The sequence below is a fragment of the Haemaphysalis longicornis genome, unplaced genomic scaffold, assembly GCF_048455015.1.
Source record: "Haemaphysalis longicornis isolate Haplotype H1 unplaced genomic scaffold, Haemaphysalis longicornis Haplotype H1 scaffold_5, whole genome shotgun sequence".
NCBI lineage: Eukaryota > Metazoa > Arthropoda > Arachnida > Ixodida > Ixodidae > Haemaphysalis > Haemaphysalis longicornis.
Window position 1 is genome coordinate 26,971,085 of NW_027526385.1, and position 19,408 is coordinate 26,990,492.

At 47.6% G+C, this 19,408-nt stretch overlaps 1 long non-coding RNA gene across 2 annotated transcripts in view; it reads left to right on the forward strand.

Moving 5' to 3' along the window:
- Nucleotides 1–19,408, forward strand: part of LOC144137983 (uncharacterized) — a 151,062-nt gene that overhangs the window by 119,466 nt on the left and 12,188 nt on the right. The window contains exon 1 of one of the 2 annotated variants that reach the window (XR_013315793.1): nt 3,654–4,054. The exons of the other annotated variant lie outside the window; for it this stretch is intronic. This is a non-coding gene — a long non-coding RNA (uncharacterized LOC144137983). Of the gene's footprint in view, nt 1–3,653; nt 4,055–19,408 lie in introns of those variants that run through there. 2 annotated transcript variants of the gene reach the window in all.

Here is a 19,408-nt window from a genome sequence, read left to right on the forward strand (position 1 = left end):
ATGGGACCCGCAAACATCAGTGGCCTCTTTTCTGGGTATTGAGAATACCCAGCCAGTGCGAAATTCTGTCTGCCGTAAGCCATGTTCAATTGCGAACATAGACGCAGGGCGTATTCGATCACCCTACTCGTTTTAAAGGCGTCTGATACCTGTGCTAAACGGTCGTTTCAAAGGCCTTCGGAAGGCCATTGAACCGATTGTCCATCGAGTGCCCCATTGTAAATACATAGGGAGCAGTTGTGCTGGACAGTCCAATTGTCAAGTGAAAGCTACCGTGAGCACAGGTATGAGGAGCACTACTACAATCGGCTTTCTTTCGAGGTCTGCAGCGGACGTGAGCTGTCTGGCATCCCCGAAAGGCGCGTCGACACGCTCTGATAGCTTCCCCGTAGACGGAAAATGCCTGCTAGATGAGATAGAGGCCTCTAGAAAGTGCCTGAACCATTGTGAAGCTCCTATGCTTTGGCTCACACTAAATACCGGGAACATCAACTTTAGTGCCTTTCTACTCTGTCAAGAATGAAGACCTGTGAGGCTGGACGCGCTCCACGGAGTTCCCGAAAGAAAACACGTACGTTGTTGTGTAATTTGCGATTCAGCATACTTCCCGGCCAACTAGCTGAATGAAACTTGGAAAGGACTGGAGCTTTACTTTACCGCCCAAACATAGGGCTTTCTCCATCACGCGTCGTAGGCATCTTACTGTCTCTTTAACACACAAAACCAATGCGTTCGACCAAGAAGGATACCGGAGAGCCTGCAATGGGTTGTTTGACGTCCAAGTTTGAACCTCGCACCACTACAACAGTCATGTCATCAGTGAAGACGTAAAGCATACAGCTGCGCGTGCACGCCTCCCGCGTCCCCTGTCCACTACCCACCCGTGCACGCATCGACCGGCAACCAGCGATTTGCGCATGCCTAAAGTGGTAGGCAATGGCGTAAGTGTCGCTGTGAAAGCTACGTCAACAAGAAATATTTGCTTACGTCAGCAACCCAAGTGGGCAAGTTCCTGTTCATGAATCTGCAGCTACTCGGCGAGCTGGAGCTTGCGGAGGCGACGGGTGCGGCTGGGGGTTTTCGTTGTAGCCTGCATTCGCGCTTCTGTGCGGTGCGAGGCTCTTCCAATTCCCGCTGTTCTTCCTCCGAGCAAATGGCATGCGTCCGTCCCGTAGCAAGTTAAAACCTGGATGGACTCAAGCTTTATTCCTTCGGCCACACATATCCGCCTCCTTCCCGACTCCAAGCCATCTTACTGGCACTCCAACACACCGGTGCAAACCCAAAATGCTCGTCCGCGGAGGATAGTTGCCAGGTCGCATTTAGTCGCATTTAGCGGGCAATGGAGCGGAAAATGATAGGTGTAACATTAAGGGACAAGAAGAGAGCGGAGTGGGTCAGGGAGCAAACTGGTGTTAAAGACATATTAGTAGAAATTAAGAAGAAGAAATGGACGTGGGCAGGGCATGCAATGCGAAGGCAAGATAACCGCTGGTCATTAAGGGTAACAGAGTGGATCCCTAGAGAAGGCAAGCGTTGCAGGGGGCGGCAGAAAGTTAGATGGGCAGATGAGATAAAGAAGTTTGCGGGGATAAATTGGTCACAGTTGGCACAGGACCGAGATAATTGGAGAATAATGGGAGAGGCCTTTGCCCTGCAGTGGGCGTAGATAGGCTGGTGATGATGATGATGATTTAGTCGTGAGTCCTGCGCGTTTAAATCTCCCGCCAGCACGAAGGGCGTGTCATCGGTACGGGCATGAAGCCTAGCTTTGTGTGCCTTCTCCCTCCTTCCACCTTCAAACCATGAACGTATAAACCGGCAACCACTGGTTAGATCTTTGGGCGCGAAATGCACCGGTGAAAATGTCGCTCCAGAAGCCTTTCCATCCGAAGAACACATACGGGCTCATGTCGGAGTTCCAAGCGGGAAAACTGCGCTACATCCGGACGGTTTTCGCAGCTGCTACACGAGGTAGAATTTTATACAGCAGCGGTAGCAGCTAAACCTTAAGCGGCAGTGATTACGTCATTTCGACGTCCATTCGTGCTTGTGTTGATTGTCCGATAATCATATGGTACCGTCGTTATGACCCGTACGCCCAACTTATGAAAGAGGCAACGGTGGTGGCAAAGTATATAACAGTTGTGAAAACGGTTCGGCGGTGGCTAGGAGGATCATAAAAGCGAGGCCGAGTAAATCGGTTACACCGGAATGAAAACTGGGGGTCTGAGACACATACGGCTTCGCAGTAAACATTTAGTGCCCTTCCACTCTGTGAACAAGGATGACCTGCAAAGCAGAACGCCCCCCACCGAGTGCGTGAAACAAAACACATTTGTTAGTAATTTACGGCTGAGCATACTTGGAACAGACCCGAGCTTTATCCGATGGGACAAACATAGAGCTGTCTGTTTACCCCGCGTCGTAGGCATCTTACCGTTTCTGTAACACGCCAACCAACTCTACTCTACCACAGATGACTCCGGACCGGTCGAATTGGGCTGTTTAACGGCCACATTGAACCTTACTCCAACAGAACGCACATGTCATACCCTTACTGGTGACATGGGCGTTGTGTTGGGGTAAATGTGTTTTTAGATGCAGAGCATCTGATTCACTCGCCTTGTCCCTCCGGCGTCGTCGTCGTCGGCGTTGTCCGCCCCTCCCCCATTCTCCTCGCCGCGCCAGCTGCGCTCTCCGCCGCTCACCCCCTTTCCTCTCCGATAGCGAACACTCTCTCGCAAGGGGCATTGGATTAGCTTGGATTGTATTAGATTGGCCTGGCTTGGTTTGGCTTGGCTTGGATTGGATTTGGATTGGATTGGATTAAAGTGGATTGTGTTGGATTGTGTTGCGTCATAGACGCGGCACGTTGCGTCATAGCCGCGGCAGACCCGCTGGGGCCCGGCGCATGTGCAGTACTTTCTCTTCCGCGGTTACCTCTCCTTCGGGCGCGCTGCGCATATAACCGGTGTGCCGTTCTCCGGCGAAGCAACATCCACGCTTGGCTCAAACACCTAGAGTCCACGCCGCTTTACAAGTACGCCAACGTCGTCATCGAATGGGACCGGCTTACGCAGTCCCCTCAACGTTATGCGCGCTATAAAACGCAGTTCCTTCGCCGCTCCGCCTATGCGTCGCATCTACACAGGGGTTCCCGCGAGGGGAGGTGGGAGTTTTTTTTTCGGTAACTCCGTGGACTGCGTCCAGCATCGAAGGTCTTCCTTCTTGACAGTGTAGAAAGGTACTAAATTTTTCATATTCCCGTATTTAGTGTGAGCCGAAGCAGAGGAGTTGCACAATCGTTCTGGCCTTTTCCAGAGGACCCGCCGCGGTGGCGCAGTGGCTAAGGCGTTGCGCTGCTGAGCACGAGGTCGCGGGTTCGATTCCCGGCCGCGGCGGCCGCTTTTCTGATGGAGGCGAAAAGCAAAAACGCCCGTGTGTACGAGATTTCGGCGCACGTTAAAGATCCCCAGGTGGTCAAAATTAATCCGGAGCCCTCCACTACGGCGCGCCTCATCGTCTGCGTTGCGTCGGCGCGTTAAACCCTGCAATCAACCTTTTCCAGAGGCCTTCATCTTATCTAGTAGGCGTTGGCCGTCCACGGTGCAGCTCTCAGAGCATACAGACGCGCACATCACGGAAGCCAAACAGCTCACTTCCGTTGCAGAGCTCGAAAGGAAACCGATTGCATTAGTGCTCCTCAGACGCCCTTGCAACGCGTAGGGTGATCGAATACGCCCTCCGTCTATGTTCGCAATTGAACATGGCCTACAGCAGACAAAAGTTCGCACTGGATGGGTATTCGGAAGATCTGGAAAAGAGGCCACTGAAGTTTGCGGATCCCATTCCTCCGTCCAGGATCTGCAGTGCGTGCGGCAACATTCCGAGAATGACCTATACTCTTATGTGTGGCCACACCTTCTGCGATTCCTGCTGCGAAAGCTGCACGACCGCTTCGGAGTGTATGTGTCCACTGGACGGGGATGTTTGTGGCAGAGACGACGTCGCCAGAATCGAGTACCCGGCTGAACAGCTACTCAGGCGAAAGGTGAGTGGTGGGGGGTTAGATCTATACTACTGATTGTCATGGGGATAGGGATGGCTCTCTTACAAACGAGAACACGTTTTTCAAGTCGCATCTGTGCTTGTATTTGGTAGAATAAATAGCGAAAGTATTGACTGTTTTGTGTGTAAGTAGAACATGCTCATTCTCGTTGACCCTCCTTATAAATAGAGGTTTCCTTCGGAAGCTTTGAGGGGGGCTGCTGGCGCGAATGCGGCAATTCCTAGATTTTTGGGAAATTATGTAGTCGTTTCCACGAAAATCCGCATCCCGCCGTTTCAAAATGAGGCGACTACCCGCCGCGGTGGCTCAGTGGCTAAGGCGTTGCGCTGCTGAGCACGAGGTCGGGGGTTCGATTCCCGGCTGCGGCGGTCGCTTTTCTGATGGAGGCGAAAAGCAAAAACGCCCGTGTGTACGAGATTTCGGCGCACGATAAAGATCCCCAGGTGGTCAAAATTAATCCGGAGCCCTCCACTACGGCGCGCCTCATCACCTGCGTTGCGTCGGCGCGTTAAACCCTACAATTAATCAATCAAAATGAGGCGACTGTCATAAAAACTTGCGTTCCGCACATGCCCTCCAAACTTTACTTCGTACAACCTCCAAATTTTAATAATATAGCGAGAGCGACCACAGACTGGCATGTCAGCGCCTTATCACTGTGTTCACTGGAAAAACAGGCCAAAGTGCGCGCATGCGCATAAAACTACCTGTTGTTGGAGTGTCGTCTGCTCCGCTGTTCTCTTCGGGGCAACGCACCGCCTGTTTTTCTTCTTTGCAAGGTGATTTCGTTACCGCCAAAGGTAGCTAAGCACCGGTGGGCACAAGTTTTAATTTTTATCCGATTTATTATTCACCGCAATATATCGCGCTGCGGCCTAGGGCCAGTTCGGCCAAGAAACCCGTCATGTTCTATTTTTATTTATCTTTTCCGTAACATTCCTCACGCTGGGCGGAGAAAGTGACCCGAACTAAAAATCAAACCTGCATTTGATACTCGCATGCGGGTCAAATAACCACGGTTTCTCGTGAACAAAGTTATTCAGATGCAGTGGCAGGTGGTCTACCACACTCAATAAATACAGCGTAGCAGACGACACGGATACAGCTGAAAGCCCTATGCGCGTGCGCGTACTCTCGCCTTTTTCGCGGCTTGACAACGTGATAAGGCGCTGACATGCCGATCGGTCGTCACTCTCGCAATAATATTACAAATTTGGGAGGCGTTTGATAAGGAAACAACAATTTTGTTGTGGAAATCGTTTTTTTTTTTGCTTACTTGCGTTTGGAACTTGGCAAAAGAGGCGCTTCTGGAACTGAAGGACAGAAGGTGAGCGAATAAATTTGATGCTGGAAGGTGAGACAAAGGAATCGCAGAGGCCGTGGCGACATTGCGACGAACACATATTTAATTCTAGAAAAGCATGATGATGACACGAACTGGAACGGGCATGTGGTGACTTCTTCTTCGCTTCTTCTTCTTGTTTTTCTACATCTTTCCGCCCGCGAGATTCAATTGTAGCATCTCTCCATGGAGTACAAAAGATGTACCGGTCTCCTGATCAACTGCCGGTCAGGTGTCTTCAGCAAACATGCCCTGACTAGGCCGTCTCTGCTTGGAAATATCTTCTCCACTTTGCACAGCTTCCAATGGGATCGGTGTGGCTTGTCCCCTAGTAAAACCATGTCCCCTTCCTTAATCGTTGTGAGCACGAGGTCGCGGGTTCGATTCCCGGCCGCGGCGGCCGCTTTTCTGATGGAGGCGAAAAGCAAAAACGCCCGTGTGTACGAGATTTCGGCGCACGTTAAAGATCCCCAGGTGGTCAAAATTAATCCGGAGCCCTCCACTACGGCGCGCCTCATCGCCTGCGTTGCGTCGGCGCGTTAAACCCTACAATCTATCAAATCAATCCTTAATCGTTGTGTTGGTTGACGACTTCAAGCTTGCGCTTCTTAATTCTGCTAGGTTTTCCTGCTGCCATCTTTCCCACCACGCTGCTGTTCTTTCCCGCGAGTTCTTCCATAAAGCTCCTCGGCATGTTTCGGCGGCTGTGGGGTCTTGATGAAGTCTCTGTCTACCGCCTATGACGTCGGCCGGGGTAATTGGCAGTGGTTCGTTTGGGTCGTCGTATACATACGTGAGCGGTCTGTTGTTGAGTACCCTTTCAGCTTCCAGAATGATTGTCCGGAGTTGCTCTTCTGTCATAAGCCGTCTTCCAATGGTCTTTCTGATGGCTGACTTAAAACTTCTTATCAGTCTTTCATAAAACCCGCCGCACCAGGTTGCTAACTCGGCTATGTACTTCCACTTGATCTAAAGATTCGTTGTGAATAGACGCACTTTATCGTCATCCATCCTGAGTATTTTATTGATTTCTTTTTCCGACCTTTTGAATGATCTGGCATTATCGCTGTAGATGGTCTTGCGGATGCCCCTTCTAGCCACGAATCTCCTAAAAGCGTGTATAAAGCACTAAGAGGATGTGCTCTTCGTCAGCTCAAGATGTACCGCTCGCGTCACCGCACACGTGAAAATGACAATGTACATCTTTTGCTCAGTGTGTCCTTTTTCCTCTCTAGCGTACAGTGGTCCAGTGAAATGGACTCCAATGACTTCAAAAGGACTTAATTTGGTGATTCTGTCAGCTGGCAATGGCGCCATTTCCTGAGTCATTGGTCGAGCATTGAATCCTTACCTCAATAAAGCCATTCTCTCTCTGTCGTACCAAAAGCTCCGAAAGCTTACTGTTTTTCGGAAGTACGATTGGGTGTTTCTCATCGAAACTCATGTCGCTTCGCTCCAGTCGTCCTTTCACTCTGATTAAACCTTCACTGTCCGTGAAAATTCCGATGCCATGTAATTGGGATGCGCCTTTCCTTTCCGTCGCGCCGTTCCTGACCGGCTCGCCTGGACGCATGAGTTCTTTTTGCTCTTGCCTGACAAGAAATAATTCCGCTTTGTTGAGTTCTTCCGCTGTTATAGGACCTGATGTTTTATTCTCTTGTAGCTTCTCAGCATAAAGTAGCACCCATGCGGCGATCTTTAGTGCCTTAGTATCCGATCTGAACCTGCTCACGTCAATAAATTTTTCTTGATTATCGCACGACGTAAGCATACAATGCTCCATGTTCGCGACATGTTTTTCTTCCACATTCTTTACCTGTGCTTCATATACAGGTCCCTCACCAGATCTTATAAGCCAAACTGGACCTTTCCACCAGGCTTGTGACGCAAGCAGTTGTTTCATTTTTATCCCTCTCGTCATCAGATCGGCAGGGTTTTCCTCACTTTTTACGTAGCCCCATTGGTTTGCACTTGATTTCCTCTTGGTTTCATTTACTCGATTTTGAACAAAAATGTCCTTGATTTTGTTTGATTTGACCCAGCAAAGCACTATTTGTGAGTCTGTCCAGAACTTGACGTCTTTGATTTTTTACACAAGGTTGTCCACGATGTATTTGGCTAACCGTGCTGCGACCGTTGCTGCCCGAAGTTGTACTCATACGAGTGTTAAGTCCTTAAGCGGTGCAGCGCTTCCTTTACTCATTAGAAGAGGGGGGTTCTTGCTTCCATCAGTGTATGTGGTCACAAGATATGCCGCTGCTCCGCATGCTCTTGGGCTTGCATCAGAAAATACGTGCAGAGTCGATATATCTTTTGCTTTTCCACGGGAGTGTGAGCATCTTGGTAACGAAATAACGTCCAGCACTTCCAGTTCTGAAATACGCTCTATACAAGCTGTTCGATATTCATCGGGTAAAGGATCATCCCAGATGAATGACTCTTCGAAACATTCTGTAATTGAAGCTTTGCTCGTATGGAAAAGGGTGTCAATAGTCCTAGGGGATCGCACAATCTGGCAGTGGCTTGTAAAAGCTGAGGCTTTGTTATCTCTGCGACATCCATCTCCGAACGCCAGGCCGTGCTAGGAAAGGTAATTTGGTCCTCTATGAAATTCCACTTCATTCCCAGCACTTTAGTTCTTCCTTCTTGCCTCAGTCGCCGGTCTAGGTCTTCCCCTTCCTTGTCAAAGACACTTCGTAGGGTTGGATCAGTAGATGTCCGCTTCCTTAAATTCATTCCGGCTGCAGGAAAGATACTTCGTGCCTCGTTGTGCATGGTTCCTGCTGTTGACATATCTTCAGCCCCTAGCAACACATCATCGACGTAAATTCCTTTCTTAATTCACCCACTGTGTTTGGGAACTTTTGTCTTACTGTATCTAGATGCTGATGAATCGTTGCAGCTAACAGAAAACTACTGGGCTTCGTGCCGAATGTAACTCTCTTCATCCTCCAAGTCTCAACTGTCGGGAGCTCTGAGTCTTTGTTCGGTAATTCCTTCCCCCACAAGAAACGAAGTGCGTCCCGATCGTCTTCGTGGATGGCTATTTGAAGAAAAGCTCTCTCCACGTCGGCAGCCATCACTATTTTGTGTTGCCTGAAATTCCTCAATAGGGATGCAATGTCAGGGTTAAGGTTTGGTCCAGTCTCTCAGTTGTCATTCATGGACCGACCTGCCGTGTGACTCGCAGATGCATCAAACACGATTCGAATCCCGGTTGTCGCTCTGTCCTCTTTTATCACAGCCTGATAGGCATGTAGTAAACGTAGTTTTTCATTTTTTTTTGTCTTCTTCCGTGCTCACTTTCTTAGCTATACCTGATTCTACACTCTAAGCCAAAAAGGACTAACGGGGCATCGGCGTTAGTCCTTTTGGGGACTAAATGCGTTGTCACTAGAATTAGTCCTTTTTGGGACTAACGGCAAGGGTACCAACTGTTAGTCCCTCTACACTTAGTCCCTTGATGGTTCAACTGTTGGTCCGCCATAAAGACTAACTGTTATTCGCTTGCAGACCAACTGTTAGTCTCCTCTGTCAATTCACTGGAGACCAACCGTTGGTCTTCTGAGTACCAAGCGTTAATCTTTCCCATTACTCCCCCTAGACCAATTGATGCTTTCAAGACTAAATGTTCATCCGTGAAAATGCTCCCCTATGGATTAACCGTACATACTAAAAGACGGAGTGCTGGATCGTGCAAATAATCCATGAGTGACTGTCGTTCCATTAGACCGGCAATTCAGAAGGCACGAGTAAACACAGGAGACCAGAAACAGTATTTCTTGGCCACTTGAAATATTCACGACAAAGAAAATGTCACTTTCAAGCTTTTATTGCAACACCGTGTAAGCAACATACACAACACAAGTAAACCGTACTCTACTCTTAATGCTGGACTCTCTATTTCGAAGGCCTGTTTGGCACACCTTTTCAAGGCGATGCGTCCAGTATTGGGCTATTCCGGGTGTTCATGGCTGCTGTCCTTGGCGCAAGCGCGCTCCACTTGCACGAAGTACGTGTCCGTTGAGAGGAGACAACCATCCTCCGTGAAGCTGTCGGCAATGGGCGAATGTCGTCACGCTCCTGCAGGAAAGAAATAGGGCAACAAAACAAGTGTTATTCCTGGTAGGATAACATTCGTGATAGGACGCAAAACTCAGAAAGACACAGTTTTCAGCAGCCCTAACAAGTATCTGTAAAAATACCCCAAAAAGCAAAAAGACAAAAGCAAAATCAACGCTTTATGTAGTGCAGCCAAACGTGGCCCGTGAAGTGCACTGAGTACAAGACTACGGATTAATTAAGACCATGGCCACGGTCTTTAACATGCGAAACTCAGACAGTGTTGTTTTTTTCCGACTCCAGCAGAAAAGACGCCGCTCAAACCAGCAATAGAACCTGGGGACTCATGCCCCTAACTCAACGCGTTGAACCATTGAATCAGGGCAACAGAAAATATAAAGATTGCTTATTATTCGCATGCAGGTTCGCTATCATGCTCAGAGGCTTACGTAGCGTGCTACGAAACAAGGGCCTCTTCCCTCCCTTTCACGAGGCATGTAAGAAAACAGACGCTTCCTGTCAGCACCAGCTCTAAATCAAAATGGTTTGACTGCAATCAAAAATAAAAAAACAAAAAAAAATCAATTATTGGAGAAAACCTGCTTTTCTGCGCTGATAATGCGGGTTTGTAGAACAAGGTCATTATTGATTTCTGGCTGTGGTGTCGCACAATGCGTTTTTATTTCAAAAATGTAACAAGAGCCAAATTTTCTCAATATTTAACAAATTTAACAATGTGTAACTAATAGCCTCAGGTGAAACAAACAAAAGGGCGTCCCCTCAGCTTGCTGCATGGGGAGTGGCTATGGCTGCACGTTTTTATTTCCTCTCTGCGGACAGTTCACAGTGAGTTCGGATGTGCACATAAAAAAGGCTTTCAAAGGAAAGGGGCAAAAATGTTTGAGGCTGACCACGCTGCGAGCGCTAGGCTGCCGGCCACTGTAGATTAGTCACGCGAGCGTGCGCCTGCTACTGTGAGATTCATGTGAAAGGTGCGGGTGACGGGTGGGTGCGGGAAGGACTGCAGGACGAGAATGTTTCGTGCACGAGTTCCCCAAAAGCCAGCAATTCTTTTTTTTTTTTTGGGGGGGGGGGGGGGGATGCGCCTTACTACAAGTTTAAGTTCGCCGTGGCGGCCACAAGAAGGGCCGGTACTGTAAAAGGAGCCATCAGAAAACACTATTCTGGAAAAAAAAAAAACTCACCGTGAGGTACAGAAAGATACTACGGTTCTGTTAGAGGGCTTTTATTACGGCGGTCAGACTGCGCCTTCGAGGAAAACTTCATATTGACGGTCTGCCGTGGTCCGGAAGATTACAAGTTTGGGTTCCGCAAAATATGGAGAAAAATGCCGTATTCAGCTAATTTATTCTGGACGTAGTTGCGGTTACGAGTGTGCAACTATTTTTGCCCTACTCAGCCTCAGAGTGTATCGCGTCCCTTGCAGATCCGGCGTTTTGCCAGACGTTTTGCAATTTTTCTGCTTAAAATATCACGTTTTCATTTAAAATTTAATATTTCAGAGAGTAATTCTTGTATCCTAACAGCACCATATTGTTATTTTAGTGTTCGTATGTTCGCTTGAAAAGTTAGAGCCCTTCAAGAGTCTCGACCACGTGTTAACCACGTTTTGACATTTCTGGCTACAAATTTATTAAACTGCAATTTCAAAAGAAAAAAAGTTAGCAGTTAGGTTCCTTTTTGTACGCTCCTTCTTCTGAGGTGGTTATTTATGCGGTTGGGCGGCTCGTTTGAAGAAAAAATGCGGGTTTAATATTTTAGGGTAAAGTAAAAATTAGGTAAATATTGACCGAAACAAATAAAAATTAGGTCGTCGTCGGCAGTAACGCCAAGCGAATCGACTGGCGTTGGTTTTAACAAATAACTGACACTCTGACGCTAACATGCAAGCTCATGAACTTCAAAAAAAGGGCGAATGGGGAAAAGCCGCCGCCGCCGCAGCTCACCTTTCGCACGTCCGTCACCGCTGGCCGCCGAACAAGTAGAAACAAGTCGGAGGGCCCCCGCCAGGGGGAGCAACAGCAACGTTGCGGGAGCAAAGGGTGCTGTTAGTCTTTCCGTTGGTCCCATTCGCGTCGGGGGCCCAACGTTTGGTCCCTTCATTTTGCACACGGCCCTAATCTTGGCGCGTTTGGTCTTTAGGGGACTAAATCTCCTTCGCGAGGCGTAAATGCTGCAGTTCGTCTCATTTTCTCCCATTTGGGCTAAGAGTGTATATACTCTCGTATTGCCTTATCATATGCTTGAAGATTTTTGGGGTCCTTAAGTGGTTTTTTGGTTACCTGTAAAGCTCTCTTTTCGGCGACCGACTTGTTTTCGTCCAATGTGACGTGTTCCTTCCAAGGAAGCTTGACTTCGTAACGTCCGTCCTGGAAAGCCATGGTGTTTTGATGTACGTATGTACTCGGTCGTTGTCTGTTGTCTTGGTGTGAGCTATGTTGTCGCTGATGCCTATTGATTATAGCTCCAAAAACCTTTTGACTTCTTTGTTTATGTCTTCATTCATAGTGATTACCTTCAGTACCATCACTGTTGACGAATTCATTGGTTGGGCTCGAAATTGTGTTGGCCTATGTAACGTCCACCCTAAAATCGTTTCCCCGGACATTACTTCCTCTTCAAGCCGTTGGGTTCGTCCCGTAACGATCGCCCATTACTAACCCGCTCCGAGCAGCAACGATGTTGTTAATGGTGCCCTTGTCTTGTGATGCTGCGTCAGGTCATCTGCCAATGTCAGTCCTAGAGCTTTCACTTCCTGCACTACTATCTTCGGTGGTGATGGCAACGTGTCTTTAGAGATCATGTCTATTTCCACTGCATCAGTTAGAATCTCTTCTTCGGGCGGATGCCTCTTAATTTTCACCTCCACAACCCTCATTTCCATTTCTTTCTCGCCGCCACCGAGCGACCCAACGGTTAGCCTCTCCATCCTTTTGTTCTTGCATCCTAGTTTTTGCGACAAGCTTTGAAGAATAAAGGATCGTTGGCTCCCGGTGTCAAGTATTATGCTTGCATAGCTGTCAGATTTCTGCCCTTCTTTCCAAGAGAGACCAGTTTGTAGCAAGATGCACGAAGAGATGTTTGTCTGTTGAGTGTGCATATTGAACAACCGGCTGGATGCAGCTTGGCTTGTCTCTTCCTGGCACTTAGGCATCGTTTCTGCATCGCTCCTATTGTGGTCTCGTTTTCTGGGACAGCAGATTGAAGTGGCGTGTCTTCCTTTGCAGGTCTTGCAGCGAAAGTTGGCTCGGCAAATTCGCGCCGTATAGTTTGGTCTGGTGCATCGGAAGCATCGGTTTTCCCATTGAAGCACAGCCTTCTTTTCGTTCAGCGCAATGGTCCGTCGGCAGTATTCTGCATAATGCCCTTGTTTTTCACAGAATACGCACTTTTTGCTTGCGATGCTCTGGAAACTTGACATCCTGCACGTAGGTCTGACGTTCGTCCTGGGTGCGTGATGGTCTTCCACTTGGTTGTTGCTTCGGTCGTCAAATACTCCGCCTCTGCTGCTGATGTGAATTCGCAGAAAATCTAACAGTCTTTGCATTGTTTGAACACTGGCGTCCGATACAGATAGCGATGATCACGCAATGTTGTTTGTTTCTTTTGTGGATTCCTTCATCTTGAAGTCCACCATCACATCGGAAAGCAAAGCTTTCTTGATAAATGTCAGTAGCATCGGCGCGTGGCTTTCCAGTTTTATTCCCAATGATTAGAGTCCTCGTTTGTTGAGCTGTACCTTGTTATAAAGCCGCTTGGAACCCGTTAAGTCTTTCTCGCTCTAGACAGCTTCTAGTCTTGTAAGCTCCTTCATATAAACCTCTCGCAGATTTTCCTCTTTGCCGAAGGCTTCCCGCAGCAGTTCTACGGCGTGGTCATAGTTTTCCTCTGAGTTTCCTTCTGACAGAATAAGCTTCAGATTCATAGCCTAAACACTGGTCATGGTGGTGACTCATCATCATCTTGACCCTTTTCAGAACCACTGCAGAACGAAGGCGTTTCCCATTGACCTCCAACTGCTCCTGTCCTGCGCGGTTCAAGTCCATAGGTTACCCCCCAGTTTCCTTATTTCGTCCCTTCATCGGATTACTGGCCTTACCTTCTACTATACCCATCTATTGGCGTCCACTCTGTTACCCTAATTGTGCGCTGGTTGTCGGTTCGTCTCACTACATGGCCATCCCAAGTACATTGATTTCTTTTTCTTCATTTGAGCTATGACATCTTCTACTCTAGTTTGTTCTCTGGTCCAGGTAGTTCGTTACTGTCCCTGAGTGTTCCTGCTAACATTATTCATTCCATTGCCCGTTCAGCCGACCTAAGTTTGCTTTCTAGCTGCTTAGTAAGGCGCGAAGTTTCAGCTCTGTATATTATCACCGGCAGTATGCACTGATTGTAGATTTTTCCTTTCAATAACAGAGGTTGCTTGCTTTTCATAATTTTGGAGTAGTTTCCGAGTGCTCCCCAACAAACACCTATACTGCGCTGGATTTCTGTCTCGTATTTAGGGTCAGCGCTAACCATCTGTCTGATGTAGTTGTAATATGTTACTTCTGGCGTTCCGTTTCTTTTGCTGTCGAGGACTTTTTTGACAGACTTATTCCTCATTACTTTAAATTATGCATATTCATTTTCAGACCCACGCCGTGCTTTCTAATTGTAATTCCTGAAGCGTTGTTTGCCGGAGTTCTTTGGTATCCCTCAATAATACCATGTAATCCGCAAAACTAAAATGGCTCGAGTATTTCCCGTTCATCCTTAATGCTATGTTTTCCCAGCCAAGCTTTCTAAATACCCCCTTCCGACATGCTGTGCGTAGTTTTTGCGATATGGTACCTCCGTGTCTTACTCCCTTTCAGGATGGAACTTTACCGCTTTGCTTGTGGAGGGTTATCCTCCCCGTGCATTTCTTATATATGGGTTCTAGAAGTCGTCTGTAGGTCACCTCTTTTCCCTGGTCTTTCATTGCTTCTAGCATGGCTGCAGGGATTATGGAATCAAACACTTTCTCATAACCAATGAAGGCCACGTAAGGGAGTCTACTGCCTTTTGCCGATTTTTCTATTACTGTATTGACAACATGGATGTGAACTATGTATGGGCACGCTTTCTGAAACCCTGCCTGCTCTCTGGGTTTTCGGAAATCCAGGCTGTCACCTATAAGGCTAACTATAACTTTGGTAAAAAGGCTGTACACAACCGGGAGTAGCCTGATGGGTCTGTAATCCTTTAGGTCCATGGGAACTCCATGCTTATGAATCAGAATAATGTGGGCGTTCTTCCAGGCTTCATGCACTTTTACAGTCTTCAAGCATTCCGAAAATAGTAAGACAAGCTTTTCAAGTACAATATCTCCTTCCTTCGGCAAAAGACCCACGGCTATGCCGTCGTCCCTTGCAGCCTTTACTTTTTTCCTGCCTTTGAGAGCCTTTCCTACGTCATTATTAGATATTCGTGGGACCTCGCAAGTTGAGCTTGTACTCTAAGTAGTTTCCCCTGGTCTAACGTCGCTGGCATACAGCCTGGTGTAGAATCGTTCTTCTACCTTGAATATCTCGTCCAAGTTGTGTGTTATGTGGCCCTGCTCATCTCTGAGTACGTGCATCATGTCTTTACCGATGGCCAACTTTCATCTAGTTGGTTTCAAGCTTCCCCGTATTTGCAGCGTTTCCTCGATCAGTGCCGTATATATGATGAATGTCGTTTCTTTTACTTGTGTAATCAGTGGCGACAGCTGGGCTAATTCAATCTGATCTGCCACACTTGACAGTTTCGTGTTCTAAAATTTGTTATTAGTTCCTTCGTTTTTCAGTCATTTTTTCTTTTTGTTCTCTACATCTTGCTTCTCCCACAGCTGCTGCTGATTAACTGACTAGCGATATTAGGCCTTCATTAGGTCTGTCTGCACTGACCCCGTTCTGGTGGTTTAGAAGGGCGGATTTGTTTTTTCGGAGATCAATGTAAAACGCCTAGGGTCTGGCTCTGACCTGTTATTATGGTGACCGCGAAAGTAGAGCTGCAGTGTGCTGGCGGCGACTATGTTTATGCCCGATCGCATATTTTCAATACAACTCTGCCCTAGCTAGCTATTGGCGAAGAGAGCATGTCTGTACTCAGAGACCAGATGGGTAGCATTACGCAGAACACGGTGATCTAATGAAAGTTGCAGAACGACTCTACGCCAGGCTATACGTCAGCGACGTAAGACCAGGAGAAACTATTGGGCGTACGTGCCTATCTAATGATGTCCCATTAATAACTAAAGAAGAATTGGTAAGGGCTTACAAGAGCATGGGAAGAGGGAAAGCTGCAGGTGGCGACAGCATAACCTTGGATTTTTAAAAGCGGGAAGAGAGATTGTGCTTGAAAAGGTTGCTGGAATTTTTAGGACGTCAAAGGACTTAAAAGTGCACATAGCCTGGAAAAACACTAAAGTAATTCTGATCCACAAGAAGGGCGATTCTAAGGATGGTAAGAATTTAAGACCACTTAGCCTATTCTTTTGTATACAAGCTGATTAACAAAGTAATGGTTAACCACATCAATGACAGCCTAGATTTGCAACAACTTAGAGATGACTCTCGATTTAAGAAAAGATACTCAACGCTGCATCACGACCATGCCATCAACAAAGTAATAGAAAAATCCGCAGAGTACAATAACCCCATTTACATTGCAGTTATAGGCTATTAAAAATAGTTTAACTCACTACACGCCGTAGCAATGCTGGAAACATTAAAGAACCAGAGTGTAGATGAGGGCTGCATAGACAATATATTTAAGAATGCGTGGGCAGGATATGCCTTCAAAAGCAAAGCGACTAATTCCCGATCCGAAAGGGCTTGCAACAATGAGACCATCCCGGTAAAACTGTTGGCAGTATGTCTTCAATGGGTATTCAAAGAGCTTGACTGGGAAGACAAGGATTAGGGATAAACGGAGAATTCTTGAGTCATGTGAGGTTCTCAGACGACCGAGTATTACTGAGACTGCAGAACACCTGCAAACAACGCTTGAGTAGCAACAATCAGACAGCAGGGTCGTAGAAAAAAACTTGAATATGAAGAAATTTAAAGTAATGATAAATAGGCTTGCCGAAAGCGCCCTCTTCAGCATTTGTAACCAAATGCTAAAGAAGTAGAAATATATAACCAGATAGGACGGATTGTCAGCACTGACCCCTACCACGAGAGCGACATCCGGCGCAAGATTTCATGGGCTGGGGCGCACTCGGCAGGTACTCCCAAATAATAAAACGTAAGCTACCTACATCTCTGAAAAGGAGAATATACAAGCAAGCAGGCGTAAGGACAACCGATGGACCACCACGGTAAGAAAGTGGTTGCCAAGAGATGGCTCCAGTAGAAGGGAAAGTCCATTAACTCGATGGAGAGACTGAATAAAGAAATTGGGAGGCAAATAATGGACTCGAGCAGCGCCGGAAAAGTGTAGTTAGTTGGAGGTCAATAGGCGATCTCTTCTTCCTCCAGCGACACTAAGTAGGCTGTTGATGACTATGATTGGTTTTTCAAAGCCTTCGAATGAATGTAAGGCGCATGGAGGTGCTTAACATGCGCCTTAATTTGCACACATAGCAATATTTTCTGCTCGATGAAGAAATATCGTGTGAGCGTACTTGTGATAGCAGGCACTAAAGCCAACTGCACAACCAGCTTACCTCAGCAGCATCCAAAAAAATGCGGCTTTTTTACAGGGAAGTACTCTGGGGCGTGCGCAGTGTGTGTGTGCGTGAGTTTGCCTGGAATTGAGAAGCTTTGAGCCACCAAGCTCTCCCTTGAAACGTTACGTTTGATCCGTCCCCCTTCCAGCATTCATAAATGTTAACGCAAAGAAGCGAAGATTAAGCATCTTTGCGCAGTGTTTCTACACACGGAAACCAGTTACAACAATCAAGTGTGAAGGCACTTAAGTGCAGCACACAACTTGTCCGATATTGGTAGGCTAGGGGGTGAATGCAATATGCCACTCGCAGCAAAAGCCGTTGCTTAGTAACACAGAAAGGACCAAAAGCGTTAAAAGAGGTAATCGCGGCCCATGCTCTTTTCCGCACAAAAAATTGTGGCATCAAAAATCTCAAATGGCGGTGTAAAGTGTTTTTGTAAAAACTAACACTGGTTTAAGAGCATGTAAGAGCACAATAAGTGTATTCGGAAGCCCCTCGCAGCACGTGCTCCAGCCACCGCGACGCCGGGGTCGGAAATTTCATTTGTTGGCAATTTTTCTTGTGTAATTTACTCTTTACCTCATTAGGCAACAAGTGCCTCGAGCGGAGGTGTACAGGAACGGAGCTTGACGAACGACTTTTTCTTGACCCCACCGTAACAAGATGCAATTAAAAGTCCCTTTCTAATTGGCTGCCCATTTTTGTGACCGACTCCGATGACAGATAAAGGTGGTCGAGCAAGTCGGGCCCCAGCTCGCTATGCACCCTTTGTGACCTCTGCTTAAGGTAAAACGAAAATGAAAAGAAAACGTTGGAGACAAATAGCAAACTCCAATATTTACTTCTCAACAAACGAGGTACTGTCGACCATTTAGAAACGCCGACAATCGTACAAAACGCGTAATGTTACATTTAAGATAAAAAGGTTACGCGTCTTCTTGGGTATCTTTCAGTCAGCTTTCAAACTGTACGTATCCTTTAGACCTAAAATCTACGTCCTGGCAAGAGATGCCATGACCATTAGGGCATAAAATTCGGCGTACTGTATGTGGATCAGTTGTGACACCCAGCAGAAAAACGTACTGTGCCCTCGCAGTGCCTGTATATTTACCGCTGGACCGAAACATAACCGCCACCGGAGCACAGAAACTTAATGCAGGAAAAAGATCGTCACTCTCGTCTCCGATTTACGTGAGCTATTCGCTTTCGTTATGTTCCCGGTGCTGCCAACACCGGTTATAGAGGGGAATCCGAGCGATGCAATAAAGACAAAAAAAGTAATAGCGTCCACGAAGTGTTGCAAGGCTGGAGAAACAGCAAAGCTCGTGCCCTCCTCTTTTCGTCGGAGACCCGGCTGTTGCACCTGAGATGAATTTTCGATCTTGCCCCTGAAATGTCTCCATGACTGACAGCCTTGGATCGTGTTGTTCGAATCTTTCACATCTCTCACAAAATGGGCCGCGGTAGCACGCGCTTTAACCCGCGTCAACTGGATTCGCTAACTTGGTGTGAACTAGTGAAATCACGCAACGAGCGCTAGGGAGAGGGCTTTCGAAGGTCTAGGGGGCTGCTGCGTTCGCTCGACATCTCTGGAAAAGCTCCGCATCCGTTCCGTCGTTTTTCGGTAATTGCGCCGGTTAATTCAACCGCAGCTTTATGAAAGTGCATCGACCGGATGTGTGAAGTTGCATGGACCACCGGGAACCCGAATTACGAGGTATGGGACCATTTTTTAAGTGTGAATACACTTTATAAGCGACCCCAAACCATCCACCGCTGGCGGCGGCGTCGGCGTCCGCAGTGCTCCTCTATAAAGAAACAGCATCCGGCGCCAGGTTTCGATCCGCAGACTTTGCGGCCGCAGCGCGACGCTCTACCGATCAAGCCACGGACGCGACGGTGATATCAGTGTTGACGCGCCTTATATCTTTAACGCATTCAAACTACGTCGTCAGCGGCGTGCGTTGGCGACTCAGCGGCGTTATAGCGGCTTGATAACTGCGTGGTGTACACGTGATACTACAAACCCGATGGAAGAGATGGAAGAGAAGGCGGCGAGGCTGTGGGCTGCGGGGGCCGAGCGCAAGCGCCGCAAGCGGGCCGACAACCGTGCATTCGCACTTTCACATTCTCCCCCTCGGGGAAATGCGGGGGAATGTTTTTGGAAATTAGAGGATATTTTTGTGCCCGCGAGCTGCGAAATCTAACGACGACTTCGGCACCGGAC